This window comes from Phyllopteryx taeniolatus, chromosome 20, assembly GCF_024500385.1.
Source record: "Phyllopteryx taeniolatus isolate TA_2022b chromosome 20, UOR_Ptae_1.2, whole genome shotgun sequence".
In the NCBI taxonomy this organism is placed as follows: domain Eukaryota; kingdom Metazoa; phylum Chordata; class Actinopteri; order Syngnathiformes; family Syngnathidae; genus Phyllopteryx; species Phyllopteryx taeniolatus.
The window spans coordinates 8,319,893-8,342,641 of NC_084521.1; positions in this window are offsets into that span (position 1 = coordinate 8,319,893).

The window sequence follows — 22,749 nt, forward strand, 5'->3', positions numbered from 1 at the left end:
CTGCTTTATCTGATTACTTGTTACTATATATTGGTGCACTGTATATTTACAAACTCATTTACATATATTTACATGTAAAATATTCCGAGGTTTTGATCATGCCATTGATATGTTCATAAAAGTTACTGGCATAGTTGCTTTGGATTGAAAGATATGTTTGTCTTATGCATTGTATACCAAGCACAAGTAGCAGTGCAGCAAAAGTTGGTTTTGGTATGTCTGAGACTCTTCAATCAAAGAAAAAATTCCGTAAAGTTGTCAGTTTAGCCAAGTTTAAAACGGCTTAAGAATTATCATGTTTTTAAGTCCAAGTCTATCTATCTACAGTATATCTACAGTTTGGTCAGACTCAGTCAATTTTTTTCCAGCCCTCACAAAATAATGATGTAAATCTATGACCTCAGTATTGTCTGGGCTTTTTGCAGGTGGTGTGGTTCATCAGGCCATGATCTTCAAGTCATTCTTTGGCACTGCCAAATTTGTGACTGTAGTCCTCAGATGGAAATGGAACTGGATAAAGGGTCTGAGTATAGGCGAGTCTCTGATTCTCTACTAGGCAAATGCCCCTTGAGACCTCAAACCTGCATGAGTGAAGTAAGGCGGATGGATAGCTCTATGACCTGCAATTTCTACATTGTGGCAATAAAGTTTAATTGGGGCGAGTACTCACTGACCTTTAAAACAATTATTTTACTGGCAGACCCAATCATGTTTGTTGTACTGTTAATCCCTAGTATAATGTTTTCTTGAGGTTTTATTGTCTTTTATTTCCCCCCACAATACACTGTAGGCCATGCCATTTAGTTAGCAATTAAAATGTTCCACTTTACCCAATATCTACTTTTTAACTCTGGAAAATATAGAACAAAAATTAAGCTTATATTAAAAAAAGACATTTTCCTTCCCTACTCTGTGCTTCAGAGAGATCATTTTGTACATAACATCCATTGTCATACTCCAAGGAGAGATATGTATGATTTTAGAACCAAATGAAAAAAAGATTTGATCATATTCCAATGAGCCCGATCTTTTGTGGGTAAACGCTTGTTGGTGTTTCTCTAAAGTGTTAATCATATTCCAACAATATAGAGGGCCTGATTTACAAAAGGTTTGCAAGTGGAAAAAAATGGACCAAGGACCACGTCTGACAAACGCACAGTTGATTTTGCATGTTCTGGGAGAATTATATGCAAATACATGTATTTAGCATGCGTAATGTCATTTATCAAACCTAAGACCAATTGTGCTAGCTGATTTTGCATTTTCAAATACTGAAAGGCAAGTGCCAACAGATAGAATTGCTGTGCGTAACCATTACGAAGGAGGGGCAGGCAAAATGCGAGGCGACTGGAAGAACGGATCTTTTCCGCTCGTGTTAACAGTTTTGAAATGATAGAAACAAACTTTGGCGCGACAGTGATGTCTTTTCAGCAATGCAATTGCACAGCTTCTGAACATCACTCGCCATCTGTTCGAGTGAACACGCAATTTAGAGCCTGCTATTTGGGATCTTAGTAAATCAGGCCCTATACCTGTACAATTTGTTAATAGCTGCATAATTGCTTACCTTACATGATTCAATATACTGGTTTGTAACGAACCCGGGAAAAGAAGAAAAAAAGAATTCTCCACACCAAATGTGTGTAAACGTAGCTAACTAAAAACGTTGGGCTTTGATCCAGATGATTTCAACCAGAAAGTCACTTTTTCAGTTAAAAAACAGTAACTGAAGTTGAGTGGGTGTGCAAGCAGCAGTGGACATGAACAGTGTGGTTCGTGGTGCCTTGAAAGGATGAGGAAGCAGAGACATCACTGGCAGATCTCTGGGGACTCCATTTAGATTTGAGCTTGATTAACCAGAGCATAGCTGCACTCAGATGCACACCTACAAAGGCAAAACAGACAATAATTGTCAACCATTTTCAAAACTCAGCAGAAGCAATGTTACATGACAATGCTCAGAAAAGATGATATGCTGATATGGAATTCATATCAAAAGCCATGACAGACAAGCTTTATTCAGGTTATCCTCTTTTGTAGTTAAAAATTGACCTGCCCAAAGTGAACTGATCTCTCAATCTACTTGCCTTGTCTGTCTTTACTGTCCATTAGCTTTTAAAAAAAAAACACTCCTTACTTTAAATGTTATTTTAGACTTCTTCAAAGAAATTATTCAGAATGAGTCATTCTTAACTGCGTTGTACTAATACATACCATTGAAATGGTGGGGCTACCACAGTCAATAACAGGACCCACTTTTACCTTGCCTAGGAGAGCTCAAAATCAGGACTCCTACAAGCTTCAACATCATATACTGTCAGACAAACCTCCCACGGAGAAGTAGCTGTACCTCTGAACTTATGGTTTAATATTTTAAAAAAGTGATTCAAATCAGACTTTTCATTGTATCAGATGGAAGCTTGGACTAAGCTCCATCTGCAAAGTATGATAAATTATCTCTCCTACAAGAGGATGAGCAAACAGAGTGCAAAAGAACAATGGTTAAATATGGATGTGGAGAATCCTCTTTGTGAAACATTACACACACTGGACATATAATGTAAGACCAAACACACAAATGAGCAACATTCTCTTTAGGCATTAGATTAAAATAGATTTTAATGAGGGTGGTCTACATTTTCACTATAATTTAGATTTAGACCTGATGTCTTTAACATAATTATTTGTGTTGTTTGCAGATGCGATTTTTTCGAAGTGGTCAAACTGGCATTGATGGGGTAAATATTCAATACGTATCTGATTTCCCCCGCCCCCCACATATCATCCACATATAATCTGAGGATATCCAATTTTATGCATTATTTTCTGTCTTTATGCTCCAATGACAGGAATCTGTCACTTTAGAGAGAGAAAAAAAATGGGATTGTGTTCCTTGAACCAAGTAGTGTAAATCCAGCCTAATAGTGCGCGTACTGAACAGTGCAGTGGAAAAGCTGAGCATTTATTGAATCCAGCTTCAGGGCCTTGTACTTTCTCCTCAATAGTAAGACAGTTCAGCGCACGAGCAGAACGACTATCTGACTAGCAGCATGATTTCCCACTACTGCATGACATTTCTGCACACTAGTAGGACAGCAATGTCATACAGTATTAGAATGACAACATGTATTAGTGAGGTGAAACTGTGTGCTAGTTGACATCTGTGTGCTACTAATGAAGCGCTAGACATTAACTAGTAGAATTTTATTTCAATAGTAGTACTAGTGGCACGGAGTTGTCCACTACTGCTTAGTTTCCCCTCACTAGTTGGAAAACATTGACATACAGTACTAGCGGGACAACTACATGTTACTGAGGACAAAGCGCGTACTATTACATGAACCTTAAGCTGTTTATCAATGATATCAAGTAAAAGCTCAAACCTTAAGAACAAGCCCAATTATTACACTTCACCTTAAATGTTCACACTTGAATTCATACTTTCAGACATTCAACCCACCCACAATGTTTTCTGTGTCAGCGGAACATTTACGATTGAATTAGGTTGATGCACAACAACACTGTTTTATTAAACATGTTGTTGAATAGTGAAATAAATGCAATACATGTACTGCAGTGGCACAGCTTGTATCATGTGAAGTAAAAGCATATCTTGACATTGCAGCTTTCACTCACGCTTTAAGAGACTTGATTCTGTATTCGATGGGCACACTGCACCCTCACCGTTACAGCAACTAATCATTGTGAATGATTCATACATCCCCGAGAGGGAACAAAGCTGCATTTTCGAACGAGGCCATTCATATGTGAAGAAACAAGAGGGACCAACATTGTATTAGAACGGCTCGTATTTACAGGTCACATGTACCATTGATTGACCAAAAGAGATCCAAAATAAACTAGAAGGTGCAATCATGTGCTTGAATGAGCTGAACACGTAGAAGTTGGAACGGTGGGAATCGGTTGAGAAATAAGAAAACTGTAGCTAAAAATGTAGAATTTGTCTTATTGTGGCTAAAATGTGGGTATTTTAGTGTTGCACAGTGCAGAATGTGGGTAATGTGGGAATGTGAAAACATGTAGTGAGTGGAATGGTTTGAATTGGTGAAGAAATGTGGAAGCAGGGGGGAAGAAGGCAGAATAGAGTGGAATGGGGGAGAATGTGGGTGTTTTAACAGTAAAATGTGGGTGTAAAATGTGGAATGTGGGTAATATGGGAATGTGGGGAATACGGGACTGTGTGTTGAAGAAGTTCTGAATCAGCTGAATGTTTTAAAAGTGAAAGAGATTATGTGAAAGTATTTTGTTGAAAGTGCTATTGTGTGAATGCTGAAGCATTCACACAATAACTAAAACACAGCATGTCACAATAAATAACTAAAACAGAGCATGAAACTTGCAAAAGATATAAGATGTTGACTTCAGATAATTTTATTTAATACATTTTTTACTTTTACGTTTTTCTTTTAGAAAAATTAAATTTCCCCCAAATTTCCAATCCTAATGCCAAGTAAACATAATATTCTGTTTACCCCTAAATGCCATAGTAATTATATATGTTTTAACCTAAATATTCATGACCATTATATGTGACACATTTGTGAAGGAGGTGGGATTAGTTTAAAAAAGCTGACAGTCCTGACTATTGCAAGAGGTTTAAATATGAATACAAAGAAATTGTTGCTTCTCATTTCCTCCGGTACTGCAGTCCTAACAATGATTCCATAAATGTAATATTATTCGTCTTCTGGTGAAGCTCTGTACCAAACGCTTTTTCAAATCATTCCAATAATATCATAATGACCAACCCTGTATCTCCTTAGGACCTGTTACCATCGTAATGAGCAGCATTTGGCCCACAGCAGAATCCAATTGTGACTGCTGCATGGACACATGCAAATAAACCAATGCTAAGTGAATTTAACGCATCTTTATTTAACAAAGTGAAACGTTTCATGATGCCTAATGGCCATTAGCTGTAATCGTTTCAAACGTTTATAAAAGCTGACATACAGAAAAGGACGGAGAAGTGAAGCAGAGGCTTTTTATTTGTCTCTTACTTACTCCCCTACACAACTGAACCTTTGAAGCCTTTTCTATCAGTCAGTTATTACTTTGGTCCACAGGTGACAAGTCAAACTTAATTATCATTCAAAACTCCTGAACTCATTACAAAAGGAGTCAGGGGAGTCTAGTGATTTGCCAGGAGAGAAATGAGATGCTACCGAGAATAGCAGCAGAGTTTGATCCTTTAGACTCAATTAAGGAAACTTTGTCGTACTAAATCTGAATATATCATAGTTTAACATATTATCCAAAAGTCCACTTAGGCCCGCCGCACACCGAGCGATGCGGCCGAACCGGACCGAACTGTCTCGGTCTCACATTGTGCAGGCAACTACAGTAGTTTTCACGAGTGGGGAACAGTCGGACACTTGTCTTGATCACGATCAGCTAAATAGCGTTGCAATGTCATGGTTGTAACGCCCCAACAAAATTGCCATGTCGTTTCCTGGTATGAAGCAAGATCCGGTACATACCAATACAGTATGCTGTATGCTGTTTAAAGCGAAGAGTTAAAGAGTCTCTGTCGCGGAAACGCATTGAGTGTCGTCAACAACTTCTGAAATATCCACACTCTCTTAATTTCTCTCCTGATCGCTGTCTTTGTATTATTATAATATATGTATCTGGCACTTCAAAATGTTGTTTCATAAGAACACCAGGGGTTGTAGTTTTTCTGTTGCAGTGAGTTGGGATTTGAGCAAGGGGCCAATCACCTGATGTGCTTATCTGAACCGCTGACTGTATTTTTTTTTTTCGCGATTGTCCCATTTAGTCACGTTCTGTTGTGGGAGGAAACCGGAGTGCCCGGAGAAAACCCACGCAGGCACGGGGAGAACATGCAAACTCCACACAGGCGGGGACGGGGATTGAACCCCGCACCTCAGAACTGTGAGGCTGACGCTCTAACCAGTCAGCCACCGTGCCGCTGTTTCAGCTGTTCTGTCTCATGCAAATGAAACACGACTCTCCCTTCTCCTACGGGTTGTGCCAACACCAATATGGCTTTGCATTAGTATGACGACCAAGGGCTGAAGTGCAAAGAAGTAACCCGAGCGCCCATGAAGCCTTTCAGCATTTAGCATGACAGTGACCCAAAGCATACATTCCGATAAACAAAAGCAGGACTTTTTGACCTCAATATAATTGAAAATCTGTCAGGTGACCTGAGGGAGAGAATGTTCACTCATAATCTGAATAGAATCAAATTCACAGAGGGGAAAAAAAAATGTTATGGAGGTGAGTGTACAGCACCTTCTGTTCTTTTTGCCTTACGATTGCTGGCCAAAACAGACACAGTTATACAGCTTTAATTTGCAAGTCGTGTGTTTGGTACCTGGGCAATCAGTGGGGATTTACCCGACTAATAACGGCACTATCATGTTGCAATTATAGAAACCATCAATACAATAAAAAAAAATGTAATATAACAGCATGCAACTGTGCCATGTACATCATTTGGAACAGTTCAGAAACTATATTTTCCTCATAACATAATGAAAACAATTTAGATCAATTACACCATACACACCAGAGATGCTGATTATTTAATATATTATTTATGTGTGCTGATCACTACAGATGTGGTTTGCTAGTCAAAGTTAACTCTAAAACGTTTTGGGAAAAAAATGCTGATGTCATCAAGGGCCAGCTCAGTCTCATTGCTTATATAATGTAACTTACATTGGCCAGCACTATGATTCTGATGGCCCTGGACAGATTAGATTGACATGGCAGAACATTTAGGATGAAATCTGATTGGCCCAAAAAAAAAAAAAAAAAAAAACACCAAACAAAAATAAAAATCTACACTTACTGGAAGCAATGCGGTCAAGAGAAATGCTACAAAATGAAGAAAAATTGTTCGGAAGATATGAATCTGATTTTATGGAACAAATATTTAAATTTAGGTCCTGCTTTTGATAGTGCTGACCAAAGAAAATGAAAAACGCTTTTAGAGTTAATCATTTCACCAAGAATACTGATGGCAAACTAGTTTTGAATAATAGTGTCAAGCAATCTAGAAGTCAATTCTACAATTTATATTTTTTCAAACATGTAATGAAAACATTTGTATGTAATACAGTATACTGTGCCTATATCTTGATGCACACACAAAAGGCAAGGGATCACAACTCTTACCACACTATAATTGGGAAAATTATCAGTACAAAGCCTGTTGTAATAAAAAGGACACCTCCCTTGCCTTCTTGAAATGCCTTTTAGCAGTCCAAGATTAATTTTCTTTATGGGTGAATTAATTACACTCAAAATATCACCTGACTAAAACATGTTTTTTTTTCTTTCTTCATTTTCATTTACTTCCTCCTTTTTTAAAAAAAATTCCATCTGGGATTTGATGCCACATTCTTTAAATGAGTCACATTCACATAATTGATGTTTTTCTTTGCTGAAGTTTTTCTCCTCTTCTGTTGGTTTAGAGATTGTGTGGTTGCAAAATAAACAGTGTAATGACAAATGCTGTCATTGCGAGAAAGTGGGGGTGTTTGGCTTCGAGTCATACAGTCAAGGATCTGTCAACTAAAATAAGATGAAATATGAAGTTTCAGGTGTCAACACTTGATTTGTTACATTGGCTTAGTTTATCCATCTAGAGACTTTATCTCATGTTTATTTTTATAACCATTAGTGTTTTGAATTCAAGTGATTTCAAACGTTTTGCCTTATTATTGAATATTTTGTTTTCGACATACAGTATATTTTCAATTCAAGAGGTCGCTAGATATTCAAAGTCATTAATATTCGATCAATTATTCAGTATTTATAGATGTTTGGAAGGTTATTCAACAACCTCAACATTCACAGTATTTTAATTAAAAACACGAAAATTTGCAGAAGTCACCAAAAATGTCAATGAAGTATCTTGTGGGCGAATTTTTATTGTTGGGAAAAGCCACATAGAAAACTGATGGTTACATAATTTTGTGTCTTTCTACCATTTATTTAACTAAAGTGTTGAGTAAATAATGATTTCAAATGGAATTCAACTATAGTCAGCTCCTTTTTGTTAATTAGACTCGACAAAGTACCGTATGACCGTCATGTGACCAAATGGACGGGGAGTAGCGTCTTTGTCTTGATCCGAAAACAGTGTGTTGTCTTTAGACAGAACTCACAGAGAATAAAGTACAAACTAAATTAATACGTGCAGAGCATGTCCTTACTCAACACGCCCCACACATTACATTGGGAACAATCGAAAACAGACTCACACAGATGAGGCTGAACAGAACAAAATGGAACATACTCAAAACCCCAACAACATGAACGACTGGCTCTGTTCCCTCAGTTGAAAAAGCGGACAGAAAGCTCTCTGCATTATTAAAATGAGGGCATTGTTTATTGTAATTTATTGCAGATTTGTATCTGTTTGCAATGTAAGATGAGTGTATGTTTTCCATCTTTCTTGAATCTTTCTGTTTACATAAATTAGTCACTGCAAAGAGCTGAATATGCCCATATAATGTTTTTATTTCCTTCAAGATATACCCTGATTCCTCATTGGATGATTTTTTTCCATAGTAATCTGTCCTGTGATTATTTGAAAATGTAGACACTTCCAGAGGTTTATAGGGGGAAAAAAAGTGTTTGCATAGTGTTATTTATCTCTTTCCTATCTTGTTAAATCACACTAATTGTGCATCTGTAAGAGTAATGTTTTTTTTTTTACTATTAGTCACAGCATTTACAATGTAGGGCATTATCCTCCTAAATTCATTGCAGCTCACAGTCTTACAGGCAAAATGATTCACTCATTTGTCTGTTGAGGTTTATTGAAGCCTTAGGTAGCCGATCGGCCCTCTTTTTAGACGTCTGCTCTTTAAAAATTCCAGACATAGCTCTGCAGTGGTTTATTTGGCGGACGTCCGTGCAGGCAGCACAGGTTCAGTTCCTACGTAGGACGGTGTGAATGGGTGACAGTTTCAAATAGCAATTCTCTAGCTTTGTTTTCCATTAAATGATTCTGTTTTCTGCAACTGTGTACAGACAGTGTCAATCAATTGAAATGATTATTCAGTAAACATGTTTGATCTAGCGTATTTATTTGATCCAATTATAACTCTAGCAATCTATACAATGTTGTGGCTTGTGTATGTTGTACTGTTGCCTTACAATGGCAATAATGATTTTAACAGCACATGGTTGAGAAGTTCATGTTTTGTGCGACGCTGCGGTTCCAAAGCCCAAGTCCTTAGTCTCAAGACCTGTGGTGGACAAGTGTAGGCAGGAGCCCTGCCACACCTGTTTCCCACAGGTTCTAATAATACTGTATGTGCCACTGTCAGATGTCTAAACAAAACAAGAAAGCAATAATTATATGTATTCAGTAGCTACACTATAAAGCAGATGTTTAATTGAGTTGTTAAAGAAGACGCGTGTATGCTTCCTGATTAGCTATTGTTCTGGTTCACATGACAATTACTGACAGTGGTTCAGATGTCCATTATTCTGAGTATTGAATGCTTAACATTTATAATTGTCCTGATGTGGGCTGAATTTCTGAGCAGATTGGAGAACAAAAGTAAATCAACACACCTAGCACCACACAATCTGTCAGGATCGTCTTCAGAGACATGATCTGGCGTTTGCTCATTTCAGATGGAAGGGTAGAATAGTTTAAAAATCAGCCAGGTTATCTTTGTGTGTACTGGGTTCAGTAGAACATTTATGAGCTTTTTACCATACATCAAAGGACTTTGGCTTCCAGCACTAGAACAGCTCTGACGGTATTAACACAGCAGTCCTGTTACATTTCTCCTCAATATGAAGTTACTGATTCTCGGAAACTGTTTCTTCCTGTTGATTATTAACATACTATCATGACAGAAATCATCCACACTCCAAGCTGAATCATGCCTTAATTAATTTATAATGGTCTTTAATGGCAGAACAATCTCTGATTGTCTGAAGATGACATTTCCCCTTCCTTAACACAAATTGTTTTGTAAAGACGCTGAGGTTGGAGGCTAAATACAGATTAATATGTTGTTAAAATAACATATTTTTTGTATTTTTTTTTAAACAAAAGCAATACTTTATTAACCTCCAATTTTTTTTCCACAAAAAAAAAGGACGTAATAAACACTTGGGTAGTATCATAACATCACAAGTGAAAGAAATAAAGCCCAAGTCATTAAAATAGTTCACTCTTATGAAGGACACTGGTGGTTGTAGACCAATTTCGGTGGGGCTGTCCATTATTTGTTGTGTGTCACGCACTATTCCCCCCCCCCCACAATATATTGTATTGTTTAAAAGCAACTTCAGTCTCCTGTCGACTGTCGTCTTGAGTGAATCCTTGATTTCTGGTTACTTACCGATTACCACTCGTCGCTGTGTTGGATAACATATATTGTATTGTATCAAGTGTTTGTGCAGGGCTCATTGGTCTTTGCACTGTTTCATCTCGACATTGTTGCGACGTAGATACCCTCCTATTCATTTGGTCTTATTAAGTGTGTTTTATTGATCTTATTATCATAGATTTTCCAGTATTGCTTATTGTGCGAGGTGTATTGAGACTTTTGGACTTCATTCCTCCATTTTTATCACTTCTGGCACACATTCTGTCTGAGAAGAAAGAACTCAAGTCTTGCCTTTTCTGTAGTGTTTTTACCAATTTAGCCATAGCTATTGATTTTTGTAATTTGCAAAAATGACATTCCATGTGAAGATTTGGCAATGTGCTCATAAAGCTACATAAGAAAACTACCATTTCACAGGACTATAACTATAACCCTAATAATACCCATAAATAACAATAAATGAATACCTCTATGACAGTCAATCAAAAGTAAAAACAATTTTCAATACTTTTAGTGTATTTGCTCCTTTTGTGTAGGTGTGCCTCATGCAGTGATTAGTGACCTCAATTAATTTAAAGAAGTTTACCTTAATGAACTAAGGAATTGTATTTCTCTTGAAAATATAATAGTCCCATGAAGTTTATTTTCATCTTCTATTGTCTTATTGCTGGGAATGAAGTAGGTAAGAGGAAAAGGAGTGGTGAGAATGGATTTTTACCTTTGGACATCCAGGAAAATAAGGCTTATAAGTGAATAGTTTAAAAGGACAGCGTTTCACTGATGGACAGGGTGGCTAAATGAAATCGCGGTCCCCTAAATAAGGGCGAAGATGGAGCGTTGAGCTAACTGACAGGCGGCTCAGGGATGTCTGTAACCCAAAGCACATTACAGAGCCATCAGGCTGAGTGACACCTCACCCAGCCCTGCTTTATAGCAGCCATGATGAATGACAACTCCTTGTTCTCCCTCTTGAAATGACAACCACAGAATATCAAACGCCAATTAAAGGGGAGACAGGCATGGCTGCAGGAGTGGCATCTAATTCTGCTAAATATGATAGGTAGAAAGGTGGGGGAGACTGCGGAGGAAAGGGTCACTTTGTGTGGATGGGTTGTCCACACTGCCAAGATATCAAAAGGGAAGCTTGTACACACACACACACACACACACACTAATAATAAAAAAATATATATATATTTGAGACCAAAAAAGAAGAAGAATTTTCAGAAGTTTTTCTTGTCTCTTTAATGACAAATCACAAATGAAAGGATTACCATTATCGCCGGTGTTGTCGCGCAGTACTTATTTACTGCCTTATACTGTATGTCAACAAACATTTTGAAAATAGGACTGTCATAAATTGATGGATGTTGCCTGCTTAAATAAAGAGTCTCTTCTTCCAGAAAGCTGAAGTTCCTTTCATCGTTTCTTATGTGACACATGATGAATAAAGCTGTCGTTATACTTGCAGCCTTTGCTCGTTTCTCCGTCTCGCTTCATGTTTACTATAGGTGTAACTCGGATTTCCCATCATTTCCCCCACCCAAACGTTGCATCTGTTCTGCAGAGTGTGGCTCCCATAAAAACACCAATGACTGATCTGTCATGTCAATAAAAAACATTTATGGCAGAAATTTTTATTTATTTTTCAGGGCGCGTTACTGCCACCTCAGAAATGCTGCAGAGTGCCCCACATATATAAAGAACATGCTAGAAATCACCAGTGATATTAGGAGAACTAAATTCAGCCAATCATCAATTGTTAACTGTCTTTTTCTTCCACCTGCTGTTTATGACTTTTTACAACCCTTTTTCTGAAAGGAGGCCCAGTCTTAAAAATGGTCATTAAGAAAAATGACTGAACAGAAGTGTTTGGTTTTAGCAATAATTAGTGCTGTTATTGATTTTGTTTTGATAAGGACGACCGCTCGATGCAGCCAAACACAACTGAAATGGACCCTCATGAAAAAAAATGACATTTGGTAACTATCACCCACACATTGAACCCTAGGATCTTCTATCACGCTGCTGTTCGTTGTTCAAAGAAAGTGTGAATAGATGAGATTTTCAGCAAATAGCTTTAAGTTGGGTTCCACAGAAGAAAACCCAAGTAGATGTGAGAGACAGGGGTTCATTACTGTATATTACTTTTGACACTTTTCTTTTTAGTTTATTCCAAACTGTATCGAAGACACTTGAGGTATAATGTGTTATATGTCATATCAAATCATCTTTTTGACATCTTTCATTGGTTGTAACTTTCCTCAGTGGTCGCTTTATGGGGAATACGCTTGTGCACTCACCTGGTTTTTATAATTCAAACAAACCTGCCTGGTTATGATTAATAACTTATGATACGGTTGCAATCTGTCCATTTATTTTCCAAAGATTTTTATGCATCATAATTTTATTATTTCCATGGAGTCTGATTGAGAAATATCAGATTTAAGCTCTGGTACTTATAAGGGATAAATACGATTAAAACGGCACGTTCAATTGACATTCATAAACAGAACCAATAAATTGAAACAGCCAGGCAGTGGTAAAAATGGCAAAATAATTGTTGACAGTTGTTAAGCAGTTTGTAATCCACCATTCTCCACATACTCTACTGTTTGCAATGTTAGGGTGTTTCACACTTCCAGCAATTCAAATGATCCCAGAGTGATTAGTCACCATTGTTTGCGCAGATTTAAAAACTCCAAACAAATTCTAATGCCTGTCTGTCTGTGGAGCAGTTGTCTCTGTGCACTGTGAACACAAAGCACCCTGCGTCACTTTGTTTTTTTAAAAAAACATTTCCATTTGCAACTAAGGACGAAAAAACCTTTTGTGCATCGTACTGCAAATACAGCATTTACCTATTAATATAAATATTTATTTGAGAGGTGGGGAGGGGGAATAGTGAAAAGTAATGTCTGTCACAATATTTTATTTCATGTTTAATACTTGTATCATTGCTTTTTTATTGAAAAGGTTCAACAAAACATATTTTCAGTCTTAAAAGTAATAATCCCCTATTCTTAAAGATAGTATGATGTGTGACATGAAATGACCTTTACACTGATGGACTTATAGATTGAATTGTGCAGTATTCTATTCTGTCATTGGAGTGGATTTAAGCCCTGATCCTGTTATGTGCACTTGTTACCTTTGTGGCCGCTGGAATACATGTGACTCTTACTGCCTGGATACAGATTCACTGGAGTAGAAATACAAATTACAATTTCAATTTCTGATTCTAATAAGCAAAGGTGGTACAGCAATTCTTCCAGTCACTAGCCCACCCTTTATTTTTACTGCTAATCGCGTGCAGGGTCCTAGAAAGCTGGAACCTCAGCCTTCACACCAACAGGCAATTTACAGTCTCTGATAGATAAGTCAGACAAACTCTGGGACAACATAACAACTGAAAAGAAAAAGCCCAGCATGACGCATAAATTAGACTATAGAAACTCATACAGAAGAGGAAGGAAAAATACTTGTTGTTTTCAAAAACAATACATTAGTGATTGCAGTTGGGTGAAAGAAGATTGAGTTGTGGATGAAAAGACAGCATTTTCTCATCTTTTCAAAAGGATTTAAAAGGAAGAGAAAATGTCACTTCCGCGATCTTTTTCTCATTTGAATGATCTGTGCATGTACAGTACATGATGTTCTACATAACAATGCTTCTCTTGCAGTGATGGGAAGTTACAAGATTTTCCACATATCTGTGCTTCTATTGAATATTTATGATTTCTGTACTTTTTATTCCGTACTTTGTTAAAATAGGCATGATACTTTTTTTCAACCTCCGTGGACAAAAAAAACAAAACAAAACGTATGTAACTAAAAAGAGGTAAAGGTACAGTTGCATTTTTTTTCTTATAAGGTGGAAAAAAAAGGGACAGTAGTGAATCTCAGAGCATCAATGATGATGGCAACAGAGTTCAAGAACGAAGATTTTCCACCATCCGTGGCCTTATTAAAATTGTTTGATGAGGTTGCCTACAAGAACGATTCGTAGTCAGTGCATTGTCTTGTGCCATCTTAAGAACCACAGTGTCTAGATGAGAAATCAAAATACATATATGTAAGATGTATTGGTTAAGTTGTGATCATTTACTAACTTAGCATCATTCTCTGATATCAAATGTATATGTTTAAGTATATGAATTCCAAGTAGAAGCATTAAAAGAATGAACAGAGGAAATGTATCAGAGTAAATGTGTACATTTAGGAAATAAAGTGGAGTAAAAGTGAAAGTTGCCAGACATACTGTAAATAACAAAGTAAAATACAGACTCAGTATGTGAAAATTCTACTTAAGCACAGTAACAAAGCATTTGTCCTCTGTTACATTATTATACACAATTTTTTTTTATGGTCAATACAAATGTCAGGAAAGTCGAATGAAAGTCGATTTGTCGATGACAGGCGGGGTGAATTTTCACCATTCCAAGACGTTCCGACTCCGAATACTATGTGGTCGGCAAATAGACATTTTATTCCACTGCAAAGCCATTCGTCAACAGGGTGTTGGCTTGCACCAACACTTCGCACATGCCAATTTCCGCCACTGCTGATAATTGAGGCAGAAATGGATGGATGGATGGATGGATGGATGGATGATGTCTAAAATGTACTTTAACTGTAGTCCTTGTGAGTCAGAGCAGGACCTTAACACAATATCAAGTCCAGTCGTTTGACTTTTCCTAAATGATCTTCTGCCAAGTGTAAAAGGTATTTTCACTGTTACTGCTTGGATGGTTTTTATAAGAGCCTTTTCCCAAAACAGAAACTCCTTGCTACATTAAACCTGATGACTGAGAGGAAAACAAAATGGACAATTTTCCAGAAAGGTAAATAAAGTATAAAGCTCCGAAAACAAGCACTGGGGCAAAACACACTTTTTCCCTCTTGTCTACCAGACAATTCTACCTCCATACATACTGTTTCCTCTTTTATGTACAAGGTGTAGCTTGCAATGTTATAACTGCTCACAAAATTTGAATGTCGCTTCACTTCACTATTTCCACTATTCAGTGGAATTTACAATAATAGTATATATCGCCAAATAAAATGACAAAATGACTAAATCTTATGTGTTAATATTACAAACAGGTTACATACCAGTAATACCTTACCAAAGCTAAAATTGATAAAAACACAAATATGAATAAATTTTATTATATAGCGGAGAAAAACTCCACCAGACAGTGAGCGCAGACACAGTTCTCTTACCAGCAAGATTGGTTTTGTCTCAAAAAATGGTCTTACAAATATTGTGAGTCCATTGGGTTTTTATCACACTATTAATGCAACAGCATTTTTTTGCTCAGGATACAGTACTTGAGTTTTTAATGGACAAGTGATTTATTGAATGTCTTCTTCCATAACTTCAAATGTGTCTTTTTTGCCAACCAAAATCGATTTTCAATTAAAAAACATTATAAATTGTGTCAAATATCTTTGTAGTTAATTTGATTCTCTTTGAATTGTGTAAAACATTGACTCAACAGCGGCACTTCTTTTTGTAGTGACACTAAATATTTGGCGGTTTTTCCAAAAATAATTGTCATTTTGGATGATTTTACATAATTCAAAATGTTGCCTCAGATCGAATCTTTTGCAGGCGTAAAGGACTGCAGGGAAGTGCAGCAAATTACCGGCATTTGTCCTTGAATCACGGTTTGTTGCCTGGCCCCACTTCAAAACACCTACCGTAATCTACGGAAGCAAACAGTCTGTTGCTTATCATGTGCGGCACCGTTTCCTGATGTGTAGACGGACGGGTCTCTATGACCTCTGAGAAAAGTCCTATCATGAACTCTTTCTAAGATTGATGTGTTAACCCATTTAAGAAGAAAGATTTGGCGTTTATTTCCATGAGGTTTAATGATAAGTCATCGGGAAGCTGTGTGCATGCGTGTGTGCGTGTTAACGAATGGCTGCCAAATATCTGTTTGCATATTCAAACCTGAGCAATAGTCATGTATTGTAAGTAAAGAGGGGGTAAAAGACCACCTTGACAAACAGTATATAGTTAATTTTTCTGGGGCCTCTTAGTTCTCAGTGAACTGCATTTCTTCAACCTATAATGTCTTAGATTTATATTGCAGCATATTGCTGTTTTCGTCACATTACAAAATAACACAATGGCTGTTCTCGGACACATTCAGGGTTACCAGGGCACATAATTTTTTTTTCAATTTGATTGCACATTCAAATCAGAAAATACAGTACTCAGAAGTAGTAAGCTGACACACAGGCTGACACAAGGTGTTTACTGCCGCAAAAGTTGTCCAAAAGTCCAATCAACAATGAGGGAAAGTTTAGTTTGCATTGCCATCTTTTTATAGTTACTGTATGTTTTGTTTCACTGCTCATACTTCCATGTTTGTATGTGGCATCGCCGGCCATTGTACCGCCATTGTTACCATGCAGACGGATCAGTGCAGAGCGTTAATGTGTGGTGGACGCATGCAACAAATCCGATCTGGTCACTTGAAAATGATAGACAGTACAGCTTCAAGATCCAATTTGCACAGCAAATCGGATTTTATCTGCAGTGTGAACAAGGCCTTTGTACAACCAAGACTCACAAAGTTGTAAGTGCTGGATGAGGGGCAGTCATCTTGAACTTAGACTTAGACTTAGACTCTCAATTGAAAATATAAACCCATAACAAACAGTATGTGAGAATTAAATCTTAAAGCATAAAATGTCTCTTTTTAAGCTATGCTTTGCAAAAAGATATCAAATTTTCAACAATGTGGGTAAGTATGAAGGCTTTGATGCAAATGTGTCTACTTGTTTTGTAGTAACTAATCACATTCTACAGAAAAAGATAATTTGCCTTAATGAGCACCTGAGCGAAAGTAATTTATTTCACATTGGACAAATGAAAATGACAAAACGCATTGAAGTGGCTATAAAACATATCTGTGAAATGATAAATTTGATATAACTATAATTGTTGGACATCTATGTATCGCTCACACACTCTTATCCCACACACTATAAGAATTTCTGATAACACACTGATCATCTACCATATTTTCTGCACCATAAGGCGTACCGGATTGTAAGGCGCAGTCTCAATTACGGGATCTATTGCTGTACTTAAGCCATACATAAGGCGCACCGTATTATTTGGCGCATGCTAAAACAAGGTAACGGAAGCAAAACAGTGAGTTTGATTGAACTTTAATCTACGTTTCTTAGCGTTCCAGAATAATCCACTGGCAATCGTTGTCTGCGAGTCTAATACCAGAGGAGCAACATCATATGTGAGCAATGCATGGTCACCATAATACAAGTTGTATGCCATCAATGGCAAACACCCGAATGTCTGAGCATTTGAAAGCATCGTCTTTGGCCTCTTCAGCTTCACTCTTACTTCTTTCCTGGTTTGAGCTTGAGATTGCTGATCTGTGGGACACGGTGCATCATTTCAAGCGTAACCTCGTCTTGTATTCATAAAACAGTGGGTCTCAAACATTCTATTTAAAAGCTAGCGGCGATTATAGTTTTCATATAATTTATTTCTATGGTCGACAAGCTTAATTTTACTTGGTATTGGAGGACATATTAGTATTGGATGCTTAGCTATTTACTGTGATAGAACACAAAGTTTTCAAAGCCTTTTTAAAAAACACTGGACACCACCTAAGTCCTACTTATCAACTCGAGATGCCCGAGAGAAGGTCATTAAAGACATTGGGCAAAACAAGTCAGTGACCCTAATTGGTGACATGTGGACGTGCATGAACATGCCTACCTTTGGGTCACCTCTCATTATGCATTGTCTACTAACGTACATGATCTAATATAATACTAGTTAGTCGTGAGGAATGCGCCACGCTTTAATTCTAGATGCGAAGAAGGCCTTGACCAAAGCCCAGCCCTGGCAGAGAAACCAGAACGCGTGCCACTTACTTTTAAAATGAAAGAATCTTGCAACAACTAAACAAGCCACCCTTTGAATTGATCTAGTAAGTGCAAGAGAAGAAATTCAACTTATTTCAAGCCACATTACCTTCATGATCAACGTGAGCCAATCAGAGCTGTAGCAGGAATGACCAGAGAGATCTATCTGTCTCATTTAATGATTCCAAAGCAATCAATAAATAACATGGAGGTTCTTGGCCCATTTAGTCTTGCCTCAATGGAACTCTCAGCAGAAATAAACAATGTCTGAATCAGAGGTGATGCCAATTATTACAATGTTGCAACACAAATTAGCGGTTTTAGTCCTCGGTACCAAAAAATAAACATACATTGCAATTAGCGGTTTTAGTCCTCAGTGCAAAAAAAAGAAACAAATGTTGCAGTTATTTTAACTCAACACTCAATCCATGTAAAATGTTGAGTACTGGCCATGGCTACTGTCCTGGCTACTCTTTTGACAACCAAACGTACGCATGAAGGGTTGTTTGTAGAATCTCATCTGAAGACATTACTGTATAATGAAGTGTATTGTAATAGCTTCGCTTGAATTTGTATATTCACTACAAAAGAACAATAAATAAGGTTTGACATGATACTCTTGATTGAAAAATGGGCTACACAGTGGATGAAAGAGTGAAAACCATGTTGGGACTCAATATATGATTTTTCCACTGGCCTACCTCAACAGTCTTAAATAAGATATACCAAGAATCATACATGGATTGTGGCGGCACGGTGGCCGACTGGTTAGAGCGTCAGCCTCACAGTTCTGAGGTGCGGGGTTCAATCCCCGTCCCCGCCTGTGTGGAGTTTGCATGTTCTCCCCGTGCCTGCGTGGGTTTTCTCCGGGCACTCCGGTTTCCTCCCACATCCCAAAAACATGCATGAATTGGAGACGCTAAATTGCCCGTAGGCATGACTGTGAGTGCGAATGGTTGTTTGTTCCTATGTGCCCTGCGATTGGCTGGCAACCAGTTCAGGGTGTACCCCGCCTCCTGCCTGATGACAGCTGGGATAGGCTCCAGCACGCCCGCGACCCTAGTGAGGAGAAGCGGCTCAGAAAATGGATGGATGGATGGGCATACATGGATTGTGATACACAATTACTTATACATTTTGTCTTAACTTTCTTCATGTTAAAGGGAAATTACAAAGAAAAAAACAATATATAGGCTCTTAATAGATGCTTTAAATGTGTAAGAATGTTTAATAACAACTTTGACTATGTAAAAAATACCTTCAGATTATATCATCAAAGACATTGAATAGTCAATTTCACTTAAATTGAAAGAGTGGATGAATAAATGAGCCAAAAATTTAGCCAATGATGTATAACAGTAGTACAAATATTGCAACATTTCTTATATTGTCTAGTATGAAGTGTTAATGGTAATGGTGGCGAATACAAATGGAGACATTAGCAGCACTCTGGCCTGTGCCTTCATTTCAATATCAGCTCTGATCTGCAGTTATTGTCGCTGCTGAAAAGGTAGTCTCTAAAACTTCATCATGCCTGTTCTCCAGCTGCTCTGCTGAACAATAAAACAAACACCTCTTCCATTTTCTGACTGCGCCTTGCCACTGTTAAGTGAATTATGGTGCGGAACGTAGACAGATAAGGGGTGAAGGTTATGGAAAGCAAAACCTCAGTGTGCCATGCGTGAACTTAAGACAATGCATCCTCTCAGCCTCAAAGTGGAAAATTGATGGATGATAGAGGGGAAAAACATTGGAGGAGATAGACAGAAAGAGCAGACAAAAGACCGGGAGAGTGATGCATGACCTCCACTTTCTCGAGGCTTTGTAATAAAAGGCTGCTGTGTGGTGTTTTCTATCTCTGTCACATTATAAGTAAATAAGACTAATAGCATGATGCTAAAAACTCCGACGGGCTAGACTGCCCAAAAAGGAAACAGCGTACGCAGGCTGTGTGTTTTCTGCTCTCTGATTATATTGTTGTTTCAACACTACCTACCCAAACAGCTCCAGCCTTATTATGGCTCCAAAGGCTTGAATTATTTCACCATCATCTTCAGTATACGCTGTCTGGGATATTTAAGCGATTTCTTTTAACTGCAAGCAGCTGTCTCGGCTTAGTTTGATGATGGATGAAAGCTTGCAAATTATGTTGAGCCTAATTTATCACAAACTATCAGCACTTTTAATCATGCATGAACCTAGGCAAAAAAAAAAATCATTACAAAATTACTTTTTTTTTTTTTTTTTTAAAGGGATGAAGTTAAAGCCTTTTGCCAATCCATGAACTGTTTAATTGCAGGGAATTGTACCTCAGTAACCACAGCATGGAGAGAAGTGCCTTTTCTCTAAATAGCCCTGACATGCATCATGTTAAGAAAGTGTAAACCTACAGTGTAATATGTTTGTGTTTCTTTGCCGAAGGCACAAAGATGAAAATGAGTCAATTGGAAGTTGCTGCGATTTTAGAAGTTGTACGCAGTTCAAACTGCATAATATAACATTGGCTTAAAATAATAAATATACTGTTCACGAATAAAACCTCTGTATCAGGTTTATTGAAAGCTTAGGCCTACTACATTACTGTAATGAAATATTTTTTTAGGGGTAAAAAATAAGAGAAACACTCCACTAGGTCAATTAAATGGTAATGTATTTTATCCTACAACAGAAGATAGAGTACAGGTTACATCAGGCTTTAGCCATGGCCCTGGAGCTCATAACATACAACTCACTCTCCTATTAAAAGAAAAGGCAAAAAAATGTCACTCTCTGTCAGGTTGGTAGAGCCTGATAATACATTTACATGATATTGTATGTTTGTCGAACGTGTGTATATATGAGATGGGGGGGGGGGAGTGAAAAAGAGATTGACTCCATCACAACTGCTCTCATCAGCAGTGCATGTTTTATTTAACAAACAGATGACAGTGCCATTGACAACAGGAGCCACAAACAACCAAGAAGCAAAAGAGCCAGAGCTACATGAGACACAGATTATAGTTAGAGTGTGGTGACACTGCCACTTTACTTGATTTGAACGTGTGTTTCAACTCAAGCAAAACGAATAAGTGACTCTTCACCACTCTCGCTACTAAAGTCAAAGTACTGTAAGTAATTTGGGGTTTGGAGCAACAAAAACTCCCCCCGGTTTTAACACACCTACTTTAGGTAAATAACAATTACTGAAATGGTGTTTGAGTATTAAATGTTCAGGTGGTTGTGGTTGCTTACATGTCTGAAGTCTGACAAATAGTGGTATTTTTCAATTTCACCAGTGTTCAATTGTTGTGCATAAACTAAGAAGCGATGTCTGGAATTCATCCAGCAGTGTCTGCCTCGCAATAAAAATACAGTTGGCTCTTTTTATTTTACTTGAAATTTTGAATAAACATTTGTTTTGTTCCCAAATTTTAGACAAATGGTTCACATACAAATACAAATACGGTGTTGCCATGAGATATTTGTTACATTTGTTTCATGATCCGTAACTCCCGCATCTCGAATCATTTTTCCCCATAGAAATGAATGGAAACGCCATTAATCTGTTTGTAATGTGCTTTTTAATGAGACAAATGGCACTCTAGAATATTGTAATTTATAAAAATACAATGACATAATTGAATTGAATTTAAAGAATTAAACAGTTTATGCGAGAGTTTTTGTTTCAGTTCAATGGACATTTTGCTTCTTCCTCTGGTGTGTGCACCTTGGCCACTTGGGGGAAGCAAAACAGACAGAGAGACACACGAAGAAGAATTTCACAACTGGCTCAGTAAAATGCAGTAATGTGAGTCATTTATTTATTTGCAAAAGATAAAAAAATAAATTCCTGTGAGTATTGTTATATTGTCAGTCTACATGTGTTGCGTCGCCATTTGTGTTCAAATATCTGCAGCTTTAAGTGTTATAACACCACAACACCAACGCTATTCGTAAATTCACCCATTGGGCAGCCAGTGTGCAATAAGCTGTAAGTGCTTTTTGGTTACCACACTTGCTCTTCATGATTCACACAGACATTTTCAAATATTTTGTTTTTGTGAACGATGACATACAGCGGTAATTGTCTAAAGGCAGCCCGAGTACAGCAACTGACACATTTCTGCATAAAAGAAACTCTTATCCACAGAGATTTCGCAGTAAAAGCAAGGCTGTGTGCTTCTAGGAGGAAAAAAAGGCTCATTAAACAGAAAATACATGTATGCGCCTCCTTCCTCATTTACCTTCATAATTGCTTGCCCTTGTATATATATTTTTTTTCTTTTCTGATCCCACTCATGGTTAATGCAAAGTTATAACTGTTGGCTTTCTAGTCTTTGTAAGAAAAGAGATTCTTAAGAGTCTCTGATATGAAATGATCAAATAAGGACACCATCAAGGTGATCCCTTGATAACACATCCCCATGTCCCCAATTGTCTATCTGGATTTCTGAAGTCACACAGACGTTTCACAAATCTACTAATTATGCCTTCTAAAACACTT